Source organism: Drosophila elegans, unplaced genomic scaffold (genome assembly GCF_018152505.1).
Source record: "Drosophila elegans isolate 14027-0461.03 unplaced genomic scaffold, ASM1815250v1 contig_208, whole genome shotgun sequence".
Taxonomy (NCBI): domain Eukaryota; kingdom Metazoa; phylum Arthropoda; class Insecta; order Diptera; family Drosophilidae; genus Drosophila; species Drosophila elegans.
In genome coordinates this window covers 6,471,203-6,490,801 of record NW_024545578.1, presented here as the reverse complement: position 1 = coordinate 6,490,801, position 19,599 = coordinate 6,471,203, and the positions used below count along the sequence as shown (strand labels likewise).

At 38.6% G+C, this 19,599-nt stretch overlaps 1 protein-coding gene across 1 annotated transcript in view; it reads left to right on the top strand.

The window, feature by feature from the left end:
* LOC108145814 (frizzled-2) overlaps positions 1 to 19,599 on the top strand; it is a 98,383-nt gene that overhangs the window by 74,516 nt on the left and 4,268 nt on the right. Inside the window, exon 6 of the mRNA XM_017271404.2 lies at positions 6,092 to 6,158. The gene's annotated coding sequence lies outside the window, so the exon portion shown is untranslated. The remainder of the gene's footprint in view (positions 1 to 6,091; positions 6,159 to 19,599) is intronic.

Here is a 19,599-nt window from a genome sequence, read left to right as displayed (position 1 = left end):
CCGAAAAACGATTATTTGTTTTTAAATGAAAAATCACCAAATATCACAGAAAACCTCGAAAGGCAAAAAAAGATCAGCTTTCGGTTCCCTTAGATCTCGCACTTTTTTTGAATATTATTTTAGCATGCCAGCAAACTATTTGTCTTTGGCCAACAATCAAGCTGAAATTGCCTTTTAATGGCAGTTTACTTATTTATATATTTGTTTATCTTTGCATATCTTAAAGGTTTGCCAACTTTGAAGGCAGCTTAAGACAGAAAAATATACCTCTCGTCTCCAGACCAATTTATCTCTTATAATTTTTCAATAAATTTATTGTTTTTCGTTTTCTTTTGGTTTGCGTTTTTTGTTCGATTGTTTACGAAAAACATTTATTATGCATAGTTTGGTTAGACAGGCGCGCAAGCTATCAATTTTTCACCTTTCGTATCTGGCAGATACATCAAACAAAAAGTTGAAACTTGTTGCTTGGGTTTCGGTTTTCTGGCGTTGTCTGAATTTCTGGCTGTGCTGCTTGCTAACTGTGTCGCTAAATGTGCTGTGCGGTGTTGTTGGCGGAGATAAATTCCATAAAAATCAACAGCAACACACTCTAAAATCGACGACTACCTAAGCAACAGTAACAATGAGAAATGAGAAATGACAACGGCAAACGACGACGACGACGACGACGCTATCTGAGGGAGAACTGATGATGATTTATGAGCGTCAGAAATCAAGTAGAAAATTACGGTAATAGAAGAACACAAGGCAGACTGCACACAGATACACACGCACACACCCGAATAAATTCAAACTCATAGATACACCTTCATTGCTACCTAGATTTCCAACTTTACTCGAGAGGTTAGCACCGACAACAGAAAATACAAACACAATCGACACCAGCGTACATTGGGCAATTTTAACTAGAATTTATTTCGGGTTTGAGCAAACAGAAAGCCCACATGAAAAAACGATAAAAACATGATTTCCAAGAGTATTTTGTTATTGGTACCTAACTATTTTAATATGCTAATTGCCAATGCAAATATTGAGCATACGCCAGGCTGAAGCAATTTGCATTTTATACGAACAAAACTAAAAGTGTCGGTTGTAAATCCAATGGCCTACTCAGACGTGTGGGAGAATTGGAAATAGAAACACATATTTATGGAATTTTTTCTTTCGTCGGGCATCAGTTTCGCTTCGAGTCTAATTCATTTAGCAAGACGACACCTTGTTAGAGCCCTGACTTATGACGGGATGTGGGGGGATATTTTCCAGCTGCCATGTGTGTGGCTTTTAGCTGGAAATGTAGCGACTAGGTGTTAATTTTGTTTGTTATACGAACCAGTCGCCAGTCCCCAGTCCCCAATCCCAAGGAACAAATAGTTCACAAACGAACAGTTCTAAAATGAAAATTCCCATTAAAAATGAAAATTAACAAGACATGCGGGCGAGTGTAGGTGTTGGGAAAATTAAACGGGCAGGGGAACCGCCGCAACAAGTGGAAAATTTAAATGGAAATTATCTTTGGGGATCATTAAAAATTGATGGTTACCAAAAGGTCAAAGAATTTTCAGAGTTTTCTAAAGTTTCTCAATTTAATAGCTTTAAGGTTAATAAAAGTTTAAAACATATTTATGAGTTGGTATAATAATAATTTAAAATGCAGATACGTTTTAACCCTAATAAAGTATTTTTAAAATATAATGTAAATAGTTTAATATACATAAACATATTTAACTGTATAAAAAAAGTATAATATTATAACTTGAACTTTCATTCAATTGTTAAAAATCTCATGAAATGCATTCCAATCGAAATGACTCACAAGTTAATTAACACAGACCATGCGAATTCCTCAGATTGAATACGATTTTCTGGTCTTCTTAGAAAGTTTCGCTCAACACATCCTTTTGATCACTCATTCCCCCCAAGAATCAAACAAAAACAAGCCCAGATGAAACTTATTTAATATGCCTTATATAGAAAGCAGTTAATTAAATCGACCCTGTAGGAGGGCGGCCGTTTCTGGCGGGAGCTTCCCTTGAAATCAGTTAACAAAAGCCCAAAGATATACAGAACCAGTCGAGGAGGATGCAAAGCGAAAGGGGCACCACTGAAACCACAAAAAAAGAAACGAAGAAAGAAAGGCAAGGAGCAGGCAGACCCAAGTTGAGTTGAGTGTATAAAAATGCCCAAGTTTAAACAGAATTCAGATCGAGATCCCGAGGAAGGAAGGGCGATGGGATGGGCAGGCATCATTAATTCTCACCCAAGTGTTGCACGACGACTGGAGCGTTTTTCTACCGCTTCCTCGGCCCGTTGTGCATATTTCCAATTAAAGCGACTTGCAACTCTAATGAACTTGAAGATATCAATCTACGCGCTGTTAACCCTAAAAAACCGCAGACAGACGGCAACGAAGAAGTCCGGCACGAAATAAATGTCAAGCTAATTAAAAGGCAGAGAAAAATCTGTGGCTGCAGTCGAGCATGCAATATTACTCATAAATATCTCGTCTGGTCTCTAGCAGCAGCAACTTTGTTTAGAGGTAGCAAAGCAAATTAATTGAAATAGGTCCCAAAAATAGAAGCCACAACTGAAGTCTCTGTTGCATGTATCCAACAGATACGCATCTCTGGGTTGCATCTACATGCACATGCTTCGCTCTCAGTCCATTCCAAGTGAAAAGGAAGCGCTCGGCTCGCGTTAAAACAAACAAAAACATATTTTTCTTATAAACAGAACTCAGAACAAAATAATTTTATTTTCAGCAGCCAGCAGCAGGTTCTCTTGTATCTCGGTGTCTTCCTTTAGCACCACCTCTCTTGAATTTACACATGGAGAAATTTTAAAGTCCAAACGCTTAAATTTTAAATTTTTTGTCACAATATACATAAAGAATTTAGTTGTACTGTTTTCATATAGGTATATTTTTATTTTTGGTTTTACAAGCCCTTATTAACATGGTGTATAATAACCCATATTTAAAAAGTTCACTTTTTTATTTTACTAAAGATTTTCTTATGAAACAAGAAAGAAAGCAAACTTCGGCAAGCCGAAGTTCATATACCCTTGCAGCTATTGCATGAATTAAATACTTTTGAAAACATTTAAATTATGATTTACTTCAGTATATACTGAAAAACAGTGAAGCTATGATGATTTGCAGCTCAATTATTAGATAGTTATTTTATATATTTTTATTAGTTCTATGGGAGCTATATGATATAGACGTCCGATTTTGATAAAATTTAAACCATAATTCTGAAATAATTAAACATTGCCATATGTCGAAGAACTAAACAAAAAATTAAAAAACAGCAAAGTTATAATTTTTTTTCATTTATTTTTCCGATTGTTCCTATGGGAGCTATATGCTATAGTCGTCCGATCCGGCTCGTTCCGACTTATATACTACCTGCAATAGAAAGACAACTTTTGGGAAAGTTTCATGCAGATAGCTTTAAAACTGAGAGACTAGTTTGCATATAAACGGACGGACAGACGGACAGACGGACAGACGGACGGACAGACGGACAGACGGACATGGCTAGATCGACTCGCCTAGTGATGCTGATCAAGAATATATATACTTTATAGGGTCGGAGATGTCTCCTTCACTGCGTTGCAAACTTCTGACTGAAATTATAATACCCTCTGCAAGGGTATAAAAATAGTTAAATGAAAAGCATATTAAATCTCAAGTTTTATATTATATTAATGCTAGGATATCCTTTTTCTCTCTGTACTTGAGTATCTTTTTGGGCTCTCGCATCGAAACATAATTAATTTCTGTTTGTTTAAGGTCTGCGCCTGCGACTGACTGTTGTTTCCTGCGACGGCAATGACGATGGCGATATTTGCTTTCCTCCGAGCGGAGGAGAGATTCGAGAACTAAGAAGGGGTGCCTCTGCCTCTGCTCCTTGAGATTCATTGGAATTTCAATTTTCAAAAAACGATACTCCACACAATACATATTTATTGTCGTCGCTCGCCGTCGTGTTGGGCATTTAAATGCTCGCTCATAAATTTGTTTTCTGCTTTTTTGCAATGTCATAAATTAAACATTTTCGAAACTGATACGTTTCGCCCCTCCCTGTTATTGCCCCTTTTATTTTTATTGATCATCATGTTGACATTCGACGGAGTGAAGGAAAGAGCGAGACAGTGAGAATATTTTGCCATAAATTATGCGCCTAATTAATTGGCCTACAAATTCCAATTCCTCCACTCAAAATCTTTCCCAGTTAATTAGTCAGAAACAGAAAAGCGAATCAAACGAGTCTTGAGAGCTCGAAAGAGCTTGGAGATTCTCCATTTTGTGTTAGCAGGTTGTTCTTTTTTTGTTTTTGCTTGAGTTTCAAAGATTTTTATGGAAATGTATTTGTGTGTCGCAGATTTATAACTTTGGGTTCACATTCAAATTGAGCTTTTCTTGGAATTTGATTTGTTCAAGCTTGGAAATTGAATAAAGAATAATTTCTCAGATTTCTATGGCAAGAGATTTATAATGACAAGTTGGCTTTTATAAAGAATTTAAACAACACAAAACTGCGCATTAAATGAAGTTTTGGGAAGTGTCAAAAATGAATTATGAATCTTAATTGTCTAATTTTCGTAAAAACTTGAATAAGTTTTATCAGCATATAAACCATTTATTTTTTAAACTTAAAATTTAGTTATAAATGAGGTTTCCTTAGGCCATGGTTACAATTTGAAAACATAAATTAAAAGTTATAAGCCGTAAGCAATTTTTTTCATTCTCGGCCATATTAATTACAAAGAAACACATTTTAAAAGTGGGTAATACCCCTGCCAACCAAAGAATTCAATTACGGATGAAACACTTCATCTTCGCTCCCCATTTCGCAATGATCTCGTGTCCTATCTCAATTAAGCAAGCCAGAAAAACAAAGAACGCAAAAGCCAGAGGCAGACGTTCATAATTAAAAAATTGTCATTTTGTTGTCGTTTGCTTAACTTTATCTGCAATTGGTTACAGCAGAGATTACACCTGGCAAATTGTGAGGGGGCGGAGGTGGTGCGAGGTGATAAATCAAAGGCGGCAAATTGTGGGCCCACAAATGCTATGCATTGTTGCTCCTCCGACTTATCTGGGTTCTCTTGGCTCGGTTTGGTTAGGCAAATCTTTGGCGGCACTCCCACACGGGCAGTTTTCAGCTTCAGATACATTTACAGACACAGATACAGATACAGATACAGATACACAAACAGATATGGATGCGGATACGGAGGGAACCTCTTCTACGGCTTTTTATTTGTCGCTGGCTGATTAAACTTGCATTATATATACACATAAATATATGTACAAAGAGTGCCGTTAAAGCAAATAACAACAAGGCGCGTTCTTTAATAAGAAAAAAAGAAATACAAAAACCGAGAGGGAGTGAAAAAAGTTAATTAAATTGTAAGCGAGTGAGTGGCTGCTTCTTTCATTGGCACACACGCAACTTCTTCATCATCCGGCGAATGTCTGGCCCCTTAATCCCGTGGCGTGATTAAAGTAGTCCACTTTCGGCTGGGCCCAGGGATAAAACTCCCCGGCCATTTTCCACGCTTTTCCCCCTTTTCTTTGCTGGCTTTTCCTGTTTGCTTTTTGGAAGCTGCTTCTGCTCCTCTGTTTTTCTTTCGTGGTTTCTCCGCTTTTGAAGTGCTGCCGCAGAGACAACTGCAATTGTTCTTTAGCCGCCCACAAATTTATTGTCCAAATATTAACATATTTGCCCAGAACATAACTCATGCCGCAAATTGTGGCAAACTCTTTTCCCCTTCGGACAGACTGTAAATTATGTCGCCAAGTCCCTTTTTTTCCAGCAGATTTTCGGGCATAAATCCAGTTTTATGCTTATTGCATAATTAAGTTATTTGGCCTTTAATATTTTCTAATTATACAAGATTTATAAACATTTTTTTACGACCCCTTTTACGATTAGCAAGATTTAGCGATTCTCGAAATCTCCGCTCGGGGATTTCGTTTTATGGAAGTTGCTTATTTTAAGTTTTTATAGCTGCATCTAAAATCATCAGATATCAGATAACTTATCAGCCTTTTCGTATCTCTTTTTGCATCTCATTACAGCTGGTCGGAATTGTATGAAGCAGGAAATCAACCAGAAAGCAGCTAAACCAACGGAATGGAAAAAATGGTAAGTTGAAAGCGAAATTTATAGCTTAGAAATTTTACAAATATTTCTTTGGCTGTTATAATTAATAATTTCTTATTGATATTTTAATATAATTTCTGGACTGGGAATTGACCGTGTAGTGTTTTTAATTTTGTAAGTTTTATAAGTTGTTAAATCACCATTTCGTTGCAAAATATTAGTTTGGTTACAATTTATAGACTCTTCTGCTCTGTAAATTCCTGTTCCTTACAATTTTGCATACAAGAAGACATCAGCTAGAAGTGAAAATAAATAAGAGGCCAGAAAACTTGACCTTTCCCCACCAACACTTGGCCCCTTGGCTACTTCATTGCGCCTAGTTTGCCGCACAATGGAGAGAAAAATGCCATGGCCGTCTGTGTGACCCGGGCAGTGCAATTGACCAAGGAGCCAAGAAGCATGAATCTCCTAGTAGTCAGCATCCAGCATCCATCGGCATCATAAACATCGTCTTCGTCTGCGGTTGTCGGCAGTTACTTTTCAACGCCAATTTTACTCTTCAAAACGAGCCAACTCCTGGTGCACAGAGAAAAATAAAAATAAGCTTTACATCTATAAGTTATTTTGAAAAAATACTTAACAAATTAAGAAACTCTTTAAAAATTGATATCACTTACTTTCTAGATTTTTTCGAATAACTATATATTTAGCTCACTTACGAGATGATTTAGAAAAACTTCTTATTAAAATGAATTCTTTGAAGTATGTAGTTCAACTCCTTTAAGAAATGATTTTCTATAGCCACAACTTGTTTGATTATTTATTGATACATTTTTATTACAAACTTCCTAGCATTTTCCATTGTACAATTTATTAACTAAGGAGATAATTCAGTTGGAACTTAATTAAACCTTACTTATTATAGTTTTCCTCGGTGTAGGACTATTCTTTTGGTTTGAGCCTGGTTTTCTGGTTTCGGCTGCCGTGGGCGATGCATCTTCAGACGCGACTTGTTGCCCCATTGTTGGCTTACCCTTTTCAGCAGAGAATATGAGAATGTGGTAGAGAGACCGGGAAAGAGAGAACTGAATCTGCTGGCATATCTTTTGCCACTTTAACGTTAACGAGCTGTTGACTTCTTTCTGCTTTTGCCGGCAGTTGAGTTGCCAAGTTCTTCAGCTCGACTCCATCTTCCGTCGTCATCATCATCTGGTTCCCTGCTTTGCCTATCCATCATTCTCTCATATTTCCTTTGCCGGCTTTAATGCAAAATATCCTGGTAAGCCTTGCAGTCTAGTTAGCATCTGTCCGTCTCTTTCTGCCACTCTACAGTCGTCTCTTTCGTCGTCTCAACTTGTCTGGCCAACTGTCGAAGCTTTTTGTTGATATGGTTTGCTTTTTGTTTTTTTTCTCTCTCCAGACACTGTTGTTTTATTTTCGTTTGTTCCGAGGCTCATTTGTTATGCGAGACATTTCGAAATGTTCTCGTAATTAAAACATGAGAATATTTCCATAAATACAAACATTGATTCAGCCAGATGGGCAAACATACTGCAATGACACATCATCATTCTCAATCCGTTCGTTCGCTCGATCTTCGTGTGCCTTTTCTGTTTTTTGTTTACAATGCGTTTGCTTAAAATTACAAATAACTAATTTAATATGCCAAACATGCAACGTCTCCTATCGCAGCATGTGGCGCTCGACTGCGCTAGAGAAAGATGGAATTATTCGGTTAATTGAATTATAATTGTAGACGGCAGCCAGGCAGATATCTTTTCCCCTAGATTTTCCCCCTGTACGCCACTCCCTCGCATTGATCACGTCGATCATGTCGAGCAGTCAATCAATGTTCTAAAGATATTTTCATATTCTCGTTGCCTGCTCGTGGGTAAAATGTGTATATATTCCGTGTAGCCTCAGGCAGAGTTCATTAGAAATGCCAGTGCTGCTTGGAGATGGGTTTCACTTGGCTAGGGATTGGATACATAAATTGTTATGATATTTATTGTTGGGAAATTATAGAAATGCTTATGAGTAACAAATGTGTTGTGTGATAGATATATTGTTTGTCATGGTTCCTTGATTCCCTGATTTTAATAATGATTAAGGCTTAGGTATGCCTACATTTTATATGTGTAATTTCAGGACTATACAATTTGAATTGATTATTTATCTTTTTTTTAATTTACCAAATCAATAATATATATAAATACCGGAATATTGTAATATCCTTTTAGTACTTGGATCTTAAATGAATAGCAGTTTAAGATTCTCAAGTTCGTTATTCAAAGAAGTAAATACCTACCAAAAATATTTCTTATTTCTTAAAAGTGCCCTTTTAGAGGCTATCAGAAATTCTCACAAGAATAAACCAAATGGGTCTCGATAATGTTATATAAGACATGAGCAGACAATGATGCTAACTGAATTTCTGTTTCACGGCAACTTGAACTCCGGTTAAACCAAATCGTTTGCCCAAATCAGTTTGCACCTTACGGTTGGCTCGAATTGCCCCTGATTCGATTCTATTCGATTGAACTCAACTTTTGTGGCACGTCGGCCATGGCGTTAGTGTAAACAACAGTGGATATCCACCTAAGGCGGATCACGCATCGTGCAGCTACAGTGGAACCACCCGTTGAGTGGGAAGTGGGGGGTGGAGGGGCTTGGAGTGGAGTGGCACACATCATCCGACATCCCTTCGTGCTGTTTCCTGCCCGAAAAACACGCGCTGATTGCTTTGGCTGTTGAAATGCGCTTGAAAAAATAAACCAAGAGCCCAGGGAAAAAGGCATAAATTATTTGATGCAACAACAAAAAAAAGGGAAAAGAAAATACCCCCATTCCTCAGCCACCTCTGGAAAATTAAGGTGACCATATGTGGCCAGGGGGCACCCGACTGAGAGCAAGTGAAGCAAGAAAAACAGTTCATAAAATCAACAAACAGCAGCAGCAGCAGCAGGAGAAGCTGAACAAAGATCCACATCTTCTAGGGAAAAGCCAAATAGGAATAGGAATAGCAATGGGAATCTCGAACAACATTTGAAATGCCATGCAGGGAATTCCTGTGTGTTGCTGTTCGTGTTTCAAATAAACTTCGAAATGCATAAATAGTTTACAACAATAACAGGGAATCAGAAGCAGCGGCAGCAGCGTTTCCCTGAGAAGGAAAGAAAAACAGGAACAAGTGCGTTGATTGCAGCCAGCCGCCTGCACTTTACACTGGGAGGTGGGTGGAAAATCGTGGAAAACCTGGGTGTTGGGAGGAGGTCGGGGAAATCGTGTGGGCCGAGTTATTTTGAAAGCGACTGCGGAGTGCAGAATGGAGAATGGTGAATTCAGAATGCAGTTGCATCTGCAGCATACCAAGAGTTCATTGGTTCCCACTTCCTCTGCAGCACATCCCCTTCAAAACTTTCCTTATTCGACTCTGCTCATTTACATTTTTTCTCTTGTTCAGCTCATTTGATTTCCTTGTACTGTGACCAGGGGGAAATCAAAGCTGACCAAAGAATTAAGCCCGAAAATGTTGAACTTAAGGCAGAAGTTAAAATTTAAAAGAAGCAAAATAATAAACTATATTATGCAGAAAACTTGTACAAAATAAACCAAATAAATTTATAAGTAAAAATAGAAACTCTATATTTAAATCCATAACTTCTACTTTGGCTCATTTTTGAAAGTTAAACCCACAACGAAACGAAACCCAACTACACAAGTTTTTATTACTAAATTTCAAATCAGTTTTTCAGTTTTATCGCCTAACAAAATCTTTTTCCATCAGCGTTTAAAATAAAAGTGAAATAAATTTCCGCAACCAACTTTTGCAACTTCAATTTCTTGTTACAAGTGCAACATTTTATTAACCCTCCGGTTGTCCCTACCCCCCACAACGACCCCACCCTTGTTTCGAACAATTTCCCTACATATTTGGCGCTTTGGCATCGTAAATATTTTTATTGCATAGCTATAAAAAAGAATAACACAAACAGAAAGAAGAAAAAAGTGCAATAGACTATCAACAGTTTCACGCCTTCCCTCGGACTTTTGCATACTGGCATGTATAGTACATGTACAAGCGAATATCGGTTGATATTTTCCGTCCGTTTTGTATCTTTGTTTATGCCACACATGTTACGCCTACGAAAAAGTCGTATAAAACATCGGGGGAAGTTCGAAAACACATAGGCGCTGTCGCATGTCCCGCAGGCCTATTGTCTGCCTTTGAGTCGAGTTTAGTTGAGTTGAGTGGAGTGGAGTTGACTGACTGTTGTTCCTACATTTGCCAGCCATATGTGGCATGAAAATGCTAATGGGGAAACTTTACTTCTACCTATAGGCTGCACAGAAAAAAATTAAATTTAAGAGTTCTCCCACTTAATACAAAGAAAAATAAATGTTATGTGCAGCAAGATTGAGATGCATAAAGTTAACAACAAAAATCTATAAATCATTTTAATTACCAAATTTGTTATAAAATTTCTTTTCTTCAGTGCAGCAGTTTGATACCCAAGTTGTTTGTCTGTCAATCACAAATACAAATTATGCAAAGAAAAATTGGTTGAGATTTATTTTCAATACCTAGTATGTTCTGTAAAAGGAAATCAACAGAAAGTTGCATGACAATTTCAATATAGAATATTGAAATGTGCTTATCGGAGAAACCTAGCTCTTAAAATATTCCTAAATTTTGGAAGCCAACAAAACATGAAAGCTGTCAGACCAAGACGGTTGATATGTGGAGTACAAAGTTCATCTGTCAGCTAGGAATCGAAACTCGGATCGGTATCAAGAGTCATGTGCTGTCCACTTTCAAACTTTTTAGGGTAGGGCGGCATTTTCACTTTGAAATGCCACAAAGTGCCAGCAACAAAAAACGCTGATAAGCCCGCGATTTATTTATGATTTTGTTCGATTTGGGGTCTGATGCTTTCATAAATTTAAATTCTACAGTGGCCCTGGCGTTTCAATTAAGCAATTATTGTAAATTGTTTTTCGATTTCTGTTCTGCCCGCTCTCTGCATTTCCTTCGACCGATATTTATATTGATTTTGATATTGATACTGAGTGATATATGGCTGGGCGAGCCTGTGAATTTTTAAGATTTCTGTGGGTCTGGCCAAAAGAAATTAGTCAAAGTTGGAAGCGCTTGCATGCAAATTATTGTTATGGGCAATTTGGCCATTAGCCACAGCGCCATAAATTATAAACCAGAGCCGGAGAGCAGAGTCGCCGAGATGCGAGATGCCTCATTGAAATTCCCCTAGCCGAAGGCAGAAATCCAAAAACCAAGAGCCCGGGGGAAAGACGACTGCCTGGGACATGTGCCTCGCATTTCAAATTTACATCCACATGTATAGTATATACTATACATCGCCCTGTATACGCAGATTGAATTTGGTAATTTGTGGTCTCGCATTGGTTTATGCATTTCCATTTGAATCTGAATTGGACTGCAACTTTATGACTTGAAGAGGGTGCTAAATTAGTTGGAAAATATTTGGAAACGTGTGTTTTGGGCGGCGCAAAACCAATATTTGTGGTCGGTATTTATAGAATGTCTCTGGCCTGCGCTAAAGGTGGTAAATTAATCAGATTTCTAAATGATATTCTTTCGCCCCGACAAATGCGGGGAAGATAAATGAGTGTGGTTAATATTATTTATTTGGATGGTTTATCTGATGCGGGGATTTGGATGTGTCATTTATATTAATAATATTGGTGTTTCGAAACTCAAATTTCTCCTTTGGTATGGCACTGAAATACTTTTAGTCAAGTCAAAGGGGAATTGTATACTTTTTATGGCTTTTCAATGGCATCTTTCATCTATTGATTGAACTAATTTTGTCTCTTTTGAATCGAAATTTACGCAACTAATTGATTTGGATGTTTATTTAGCATTTTGACAAGAAAGCCAAGAAAAACAAACGCAGCAGCAGCAATGCCATTAAAAGCCATTAACTGAAAACTTAAACGCATGCCAGAGACACATAGCGAAATAAAGAAGGGGGTTAAAAGATGGGGGAAAAGCGGGAAAATCGGAAAATTGGGAGGCGGGCAAACCGGCGACGGTGGCTGCCGCGTGTTTATCGTTTGGCGTCGGGTCGCGCACGCATGCCAACAAAATAAACCAAGCTACAAATGCCATTAAATACGAGAGAAAAATACAACAAAAAAAGTATGAGGGGAAAGGGAGCATATACATATAATACAAAGCAAGCCAAAAAGACGCTACGGAATATGGGGAGAAACAGCAGCGACAAACAAACATAAAAATCAATGCCAGGCGGAGGAAGAGCCACCCACCAGGATAGCGGAGCCCCCGAGGCGTATGCGTAATATTGAAAGAGCAGCGCAGAGAGCCATGAAAATAGAGTGAGAGCGGCGACAAATTTATAGCATTGAAATAGAAACCAGACATCGAGACGTCAAATTGCCCTCATATACACTCACACACACGAATTTCAAAGTCAAAAACCATACAAACTATTGCAAAAGTGCTGGCTAAAACAAATAAATAAAAATCCTTTTTGGCAGGCCGCACTCTAAAAATGGGAATTTATGAGCCATGATGTGATTCGTTGTTTGCATTGCATTAAATTGCATAAATTAATTGCTACCAATCAAGAATGTTGCCAAAGTGCGTTGGCGTCGCGTAAATAAATACAATAAATGTCTGTGAATTAATTGCGGAAATTCGGTCAAAGCAAACACATCATAAATTATGGTGCTCCTATTTTTTTATTTTCGTTTGTTTGGTCGTAAATAGAAAATGTTGACTTATGGTCTGCCGAACAAACAGGTTAACACTTGAGATGCATTGCATATTTTACACTTAAAAATTCTATGGTAAATTAAAAATCATAAAAAAGAAAATATTTAGTTAATATTATACCTAAATGCTCTAAGGTTTTTAAATACTTTTACACTCTATCAAAACTTGGCGAATTAAATGATGATAGGTTAATAAAAAATTTGGTCTTGCAATATCGCATCCCAAATGGCTTTAATTTTTCTGCGTGCTGAGGAAACAATTATTATTAGGAAAATAAGTTTAGATCTTAATTAAAGGTGTTGCTGCGGTACATCCACTGTACTTAGTCTGGCCCAAGCTCAGCAATTAAGCACCTTTCGCAGGTGGAGGTCACCACACACGACCCCTCAACCCGATGTCACCTATGTGTCTTGAAGTCCCCACCTCGTAGCTCACCATTAATTATCCATGTCAGCGGCATTTTGTCACACAACAAGCGACGCTACCTACGAAACATCCTCGCATTTTCCGGGAGCATGTTGCAGATATATTTCACTTAATTTCCACACTGACATTAATTAATACACGTTTGTGTGTGGGTGTGCTGGTGTGTGTGTGTGTGGACGGCACGAGGTTGTTAGTTGACAACAAAGGGCACTAAAAATGTTTGTACGCCAAATGGGGACGGAGTTTCCATCCCCGGAGAAGGAGTACAACCAGGGAGACATGCTAAATTGTCAACCTAGAACTTCAGACATAACATGCATCATTCATGCCGGAATGTATATGTTCTTTGGGGCCCTTCTTTTTGCCCTCTTGACGCTTTCAAATGACCATAAAAATCGTTTTTATTGCATGTGTCACAACAGCCGGGAAAACTCTTACCGTAATAGTTTTTCTGCCGTTTTTTTTCTATTTTTTTGTTGGTTTTTTGTATGTCAATGTCGCCGGCAGTTGGTTATTTTTTACTGCGGTTCCCTTTAATTGCCATAAAAATGAAAGAGCCACCGGAATGTGAGCCACAGACAACGCGGCGACAGTCGTTAAACCACCTCTCTAGCTTTCCTGCTGTTTCAATTAGTTTTCCATCAACAAATATCAGCATATTTTATTTTTTTAGTAGCCGCGCTGCATTTATGATTCAATTACTTTTATTGCCAAATCGGGGTGTAAAAGTGCCGTCACCGGCATTAGCCATAAAACGGTCGATTATCAAATATGCCTATAAATGTAAATCGTAGATAAATGGCAATAACAGTTTTTTTTCGTTTTTCATTTTGGAAAGTTAAAAAACCAACAAATGGCAATAATATAAATGCCTCGGGAATGGAAGATCGTTAAATGGAAAAATGAAAAATTTGAAACCTGAATGGTAACTGGTTTTCTACGTTAACAATAATAACAAAATAAATTTGAATGGAGTAAATAAAATGTGAAAAAACTATGGGATATGGACATTTTATTTTATGTGCAATAACTTTATAATATTTAAAAAATTTATGGGACGAAATCCATTGGAATTCCATAAAACTGGACAATGATTACCTCCATTCCTGTTTTTCCCAAAAGTCATTATCGTTACTCGGCACTTAATATATATCTTGTAACACCTCAGCTTGGTGGAAAAAGTCATGAACATTTTTATAGTTCCTTTCACGCCGCTGTTTTATGATGCGTTAAAGTTGCATCATAAAACCTCTTCGCCTTTTCCCAACCAGAAAATTGTTATTTTACAAATGTGCCATATCCTGAAGCAACAAAAATAATATATATATATTTACTTTTTTTTTTATTCTTTGGTATATTTAATTTGTACCCCACAAAACTCTTTTTTGATGGGCTTCGGGATGTGTTTTCATTGTCGCAGAGGAAATGGAATTGGGAACGGGAGTGCAAGGCAATTCGTTTTTAATTGTTTTTCTTCTCCCCCGAAAGTCTACCAAAAGGGGAGTGGCAACAACTGTCAAAATAAAAACGCTTGCTCATGCTGCAAAATTTGAAATGGAAAATAAAATCTGCCAACAGGACAACCACCCTACCACCCACACATGCAGGACTTGCATGTTTTTTTTTTTGTAGGTTTTTGCCTTTTAGCTGGGAAGACACTTGACACTCTTTTGTATTTAGTCAGCCAGCCGACAGTTCACACCCCCTGTAAAGCACCCCTTCATTCCCCTTTGGCCACTGCAGCTGCACTTTTGTCTTGTTATTAGCAAAATTTACCAGGGCGTAGGAAGCGGGGTAAAAATCGGAAATTTAATTTTATTTCCATGTTTTTGTTTCGCCTTCAACCTCAGGCTCACTTATTTTGCACAGAAAATAAAATTGAAATAATCTTGTTTTGCACAGAAAGTTAAATATGTTAATTTTATATTTACTCTTAAATAGAAGGTCACTATATTTATTGTCTTAATACAAATGAATCTTACTTAAAATATATAACAATTTATTTAGTGAATATTGCCTAAAAGGATAAAAATAGACATTGTAAATGTTTGTCATACATTCATGGTCTTTTGAATACGACTTTCAATCAAGTTTTGTACTTTTTTTATTAGCAAACTTGTATAAATAATTTTTTGCGTGTATTGCCACCCCTCTGGCTTTGTCCTTTTAGCTGTTCCACTCGCTTTCTGCGGTGTCATTTAGTCCGCAGTAAGAGTTTTAGCACAAAACATTGACAACAACGACGAAAAAAAAACAAGGACAAGAAATATTCAATAATAGAAAACCCTAAACGACGAAATCAACCCCTCGAAAGAACCCTTCCCATCCCTTCCGAATTTCTTTGGTGGTGCAGGGTGGTTCCCAAAAATACACAGGAACAGTTTGACATTTGCAAATCGTTTTGCGTGAAGTGCCCACCGGATTTCCCCGATCTCCGAGGATCTCTTAGTTATGCATTTACCATAATTTATCAAAGGAGCCAAATGAAGCCACCAGAGGAATAGAGAGAAAAGCCAGTGAATAATGAGATAGATTCACAATCAGCGGAGTCATGATGGCGTCCACTTAATTAAAACTTAATTGTAAAGTCAGAGGACTCACAGTGGTTAAGCATGGACTGAAACAAAAAAAGAACTATGCAAAAAAGCATTTAATGATGGACCACATGCACAAACAATTTGCATTTTGCTAAAACTTTCACAAAGCAACAAAAGCAACCGAACATCAAAGATCCAAAGCGCAGGGAAGAGTGCTCTAAAACCCTTTTTTTAAAAAAAATTTTTGTTGCAAAAGTGTGACAGCAAAAACAGCCTGGCAAATGCAAATGCAAAAAAGAAAAAAAAAAAAGGAAAGCAAAAACACGTTTAAATGTCAATGATTTTAATGGGCGGACGCGCAAAAATCTTGAGCCAGTTTTGTGTTATTACGTTGACAAAGCTCCTCGGGGAAAAGCTCACAGGAGAGTCGAGACCGCCGCTTTTCCCCATTTTCCGCAGCCCTTTTTGCCGTTTCCCCATTTGAACTCGCGCTGCGTTTGTAAGGTCATGGAACTTGTCTGCATTGACTTTGGGTTGGGGTGGTGGGCAAGGGGTTGGTAAAATAAAAACTTTTTCATTTGCCGTCTCTTTCAGTAAATGTCTACCTGTCTCTCTCTCTCACTCTGACCCTACCGTGTCGACAAACTGTTTTCATTTTGCGCCGCTACGCGCTTTTTGATGCCGCCGCCAACAAGGCAAACAGTTGCTCCTCCTCCTCATCCAGCTCCTGATTCTGTTTTTCCTACCTGCCACCCTCCCTTCGTTTTTCCTTCCGCTTTTCACGGCGAGTTTTTCAATTGATTTTCGCGGTTTGCTTTGGCCAAGGCCACAGCGTAGTGGGGGAGGTGGGTGGGCGATTTGAGTTGACTGTTGCACCTGCGAGCCCTTCGAGTTTGTTGCTGCTGCTTCAACGCTTCTTTGTGCCTCGTGCACCTGCGACGGGGACAGGGGATGCCCCGAAAATATAAAAAAAAACGGAGAACAGAGCGGAAATACCCCCCATAGAAAGTTTAAGTGCTTTGTGGTTGGCAAGTTTTTCCTTTTGGCTTTTCCATGTTCCGCGTTCTTATTCGGCGCTTATTTTTTCCTGCATTTTTACCCCAAACTCCAGAAGCTGGCGATTTGGAGCCGTTTTGTATGAAGACCTCTTCGATGGGGGATTTTTTTTTATTATAGTTTTTTGCCTTTGATTGATTGATTGGCCTCCATCGGGGCGATAAGTTATCGATTAGCATTCTCTTTGGCTGCCCAACAATGCTGGTTTCGGGCATTGTTTGGTTAATTGCTCATCATCATTATCTTGAGTTGAACGCCGGACTTACTTCCTCCGCTTTTGTGTCTCGCTGTAAACTGTACTTGTAAGCGATATTGGTAGTTAAAAGTTTATGGCTTTGTTAAAGGTAATTAAGAAAAGTATGTAAATAGTTACAATCAACATTTTTAGTCATCCATGAAATGAAATACAACACATCTTCTTAGATGCTCGGAATATTGCAAATGAGATCATTCCTTCAAGACTCTTCTTGTTTTGAAATTCCCACCTTCTTGGAAACCCACACCTTGTGCAGTTTGTTTGCCATGGGTGTCGACTGTACTTTGAGTAGCCAGCAACACTTGCTACTTATTTGCTCGTTGGTGTCGTCTTCCCGTCGTGTCTTTGGCTTGTTTGTTTAATTAAAACAGTCAGGTTGTCGTTGTCGCAGTTGCTGCTGTTGCTGTTGCTGCTGCTGCTGTTGCTGCTGTGTTTTGCCCATGTTGCTGGTGATGGCGAGCTACCAACTTTGGTAACAGCTTCCGCCCGACGACCTCTTTAGTGCATCGAAGCGCAGCCATTCACCGATCACCGGGGGATCCCTCTCCATTTTCCCCGCTGAATCTCTGTCTCGCTGCATTCTCAAGTCTTTGGCAAACATGGCCAGGAAAGTCAGAGCCAGATCTCTAGTTGCTGGAGAGCTTGGACAAACATCGTTGAGACTGGATGGCAGCGTGATTTTGTATAAATTCTAGCAGCGGCGGAATGATTGGCAAAAAGCCATGCATTCGGGTTCGAGTAATAATTTGTTACTCGTAACGAGCTTGTAGCGTCTGAGCCGCACGCTTGTTAACAATTAAATAAACAATATGAGTCTGCACTAAATACTCTGAGCGGGGGAAAAACAACAAATCATTAAGCAAACATGGCCCAGTCGATCGGGGCAAATACAAACATTTAGCTACCACTTGGAGAAGCCGAGAAAACGGGGAGAATCACAGAGAATCTCAGAGAAGCGATCCATTCGTCACCGCCACTTGAGACATTTTTCTCTATTAAAAATAATATTTATGCATTCTGCTTATTTCTTTTTTTTCTTCTTTTTTTGCCTCGCTCCACTCGAGAGAAGCACGTTTGCTATTATTTCCAGGCCATTTCCCATGAACACATCCACCTATTAGTGGTAGTTGTGTTGCCCGGCAATCAGAACACAGTCGGGCCCGAAAGGAGCCCAAGATCCCTCGTCCACTCGAGGCTTTAATAACCAGAGCAAGTAGTGTTTTTCTTTTCGGACCACAACAACAACAGCACACAACCAGAATCACCACCACCCGTTGGCCAAATCCAAATGTGGAAGCCGTTGTGAACGTGGCTTTTCCATATCCAACGTGTTCATATGTACGCATTTTCTTTTCTTTTCTGTTTCATTTCGCTCTGCTGGGGTCTCTGCCATTTTGGTCACGTTCGCTGCATTTCAATATGATTTTCCTGCGTCGGACAAACCAATTAGACTTTTCCCTCTTTCCGTTCGGTGATTGTCGCATTGTTTCGGCTTACTGCTAATTTTTACTTTCGGGTACGAAGAAAAAACCCAAGTGTCAATTTGGGAGGGCAAATGTTAATGCATTGGGTTAGGTTTTGCCATTGGGGTACTTACTAGGGGAAATTTAATTTGTTTTAAACTTTAAAGTACTTATTTTTAATTATTTTGGATTGTTAAATTTTCTTTGAATGAATTACAGCTTCTGTACCCCATATATTTAGCCATTGTAAATCAAATTTAACTTTGTTTTGCAACAAATAATTTTTGAAAAATTATTTCAAATCCTCGGCCAGCTGTAACCACTCTTCAACCTTGATTTATGACAGCTTCTCTGCACTTTTGCACTTCCATCATCTGCTGAATTTGTCATTTGAGTAGGAGAACATTGCGTAAGCAGCATCACCGCAACCGATAGATGCCACCATCTTATGTGGAGTATAAAGAATATATATTCGCTGTAATCGATAGCCGGACTAACGCCTGGCATTGTTTCTCACGATCCGATTGCCTGGTGCCCACATTTCGATATTGGATTTCAACGTTTATTTTTGGCGCTACCCTCGAGTTGTAATCACAACACTTGGGCTTTTTCCCCGTCCCACGTCCACGCTGTCCTAGAAACATTTTCCGTAGCGTATTTACTTAATTATTTTGAAGTGCTCGGCAAACATTTTAACACGAAAAATGTTTCAGTGAGAGCCACAGCCACACTTTACCAACTTATTTTCGGGGTTGTATCGGTGGCAAACAGGAGGAGTGGGCAAATTTGTGATGGACGCCACGCCGTCGACTAGCGCACACAAATGTTATTAATTAAAATGTCATTCATTCGGAAAAACAATGAAAGGACTTTCAGCGCCAAACAAAGTAGAAGGCGGGGTAAAGTACGGGGAGTACGACTATGTTTTATTTGCAGCTGTTGTTGACACTTTTTCCAAGAGCTCTGT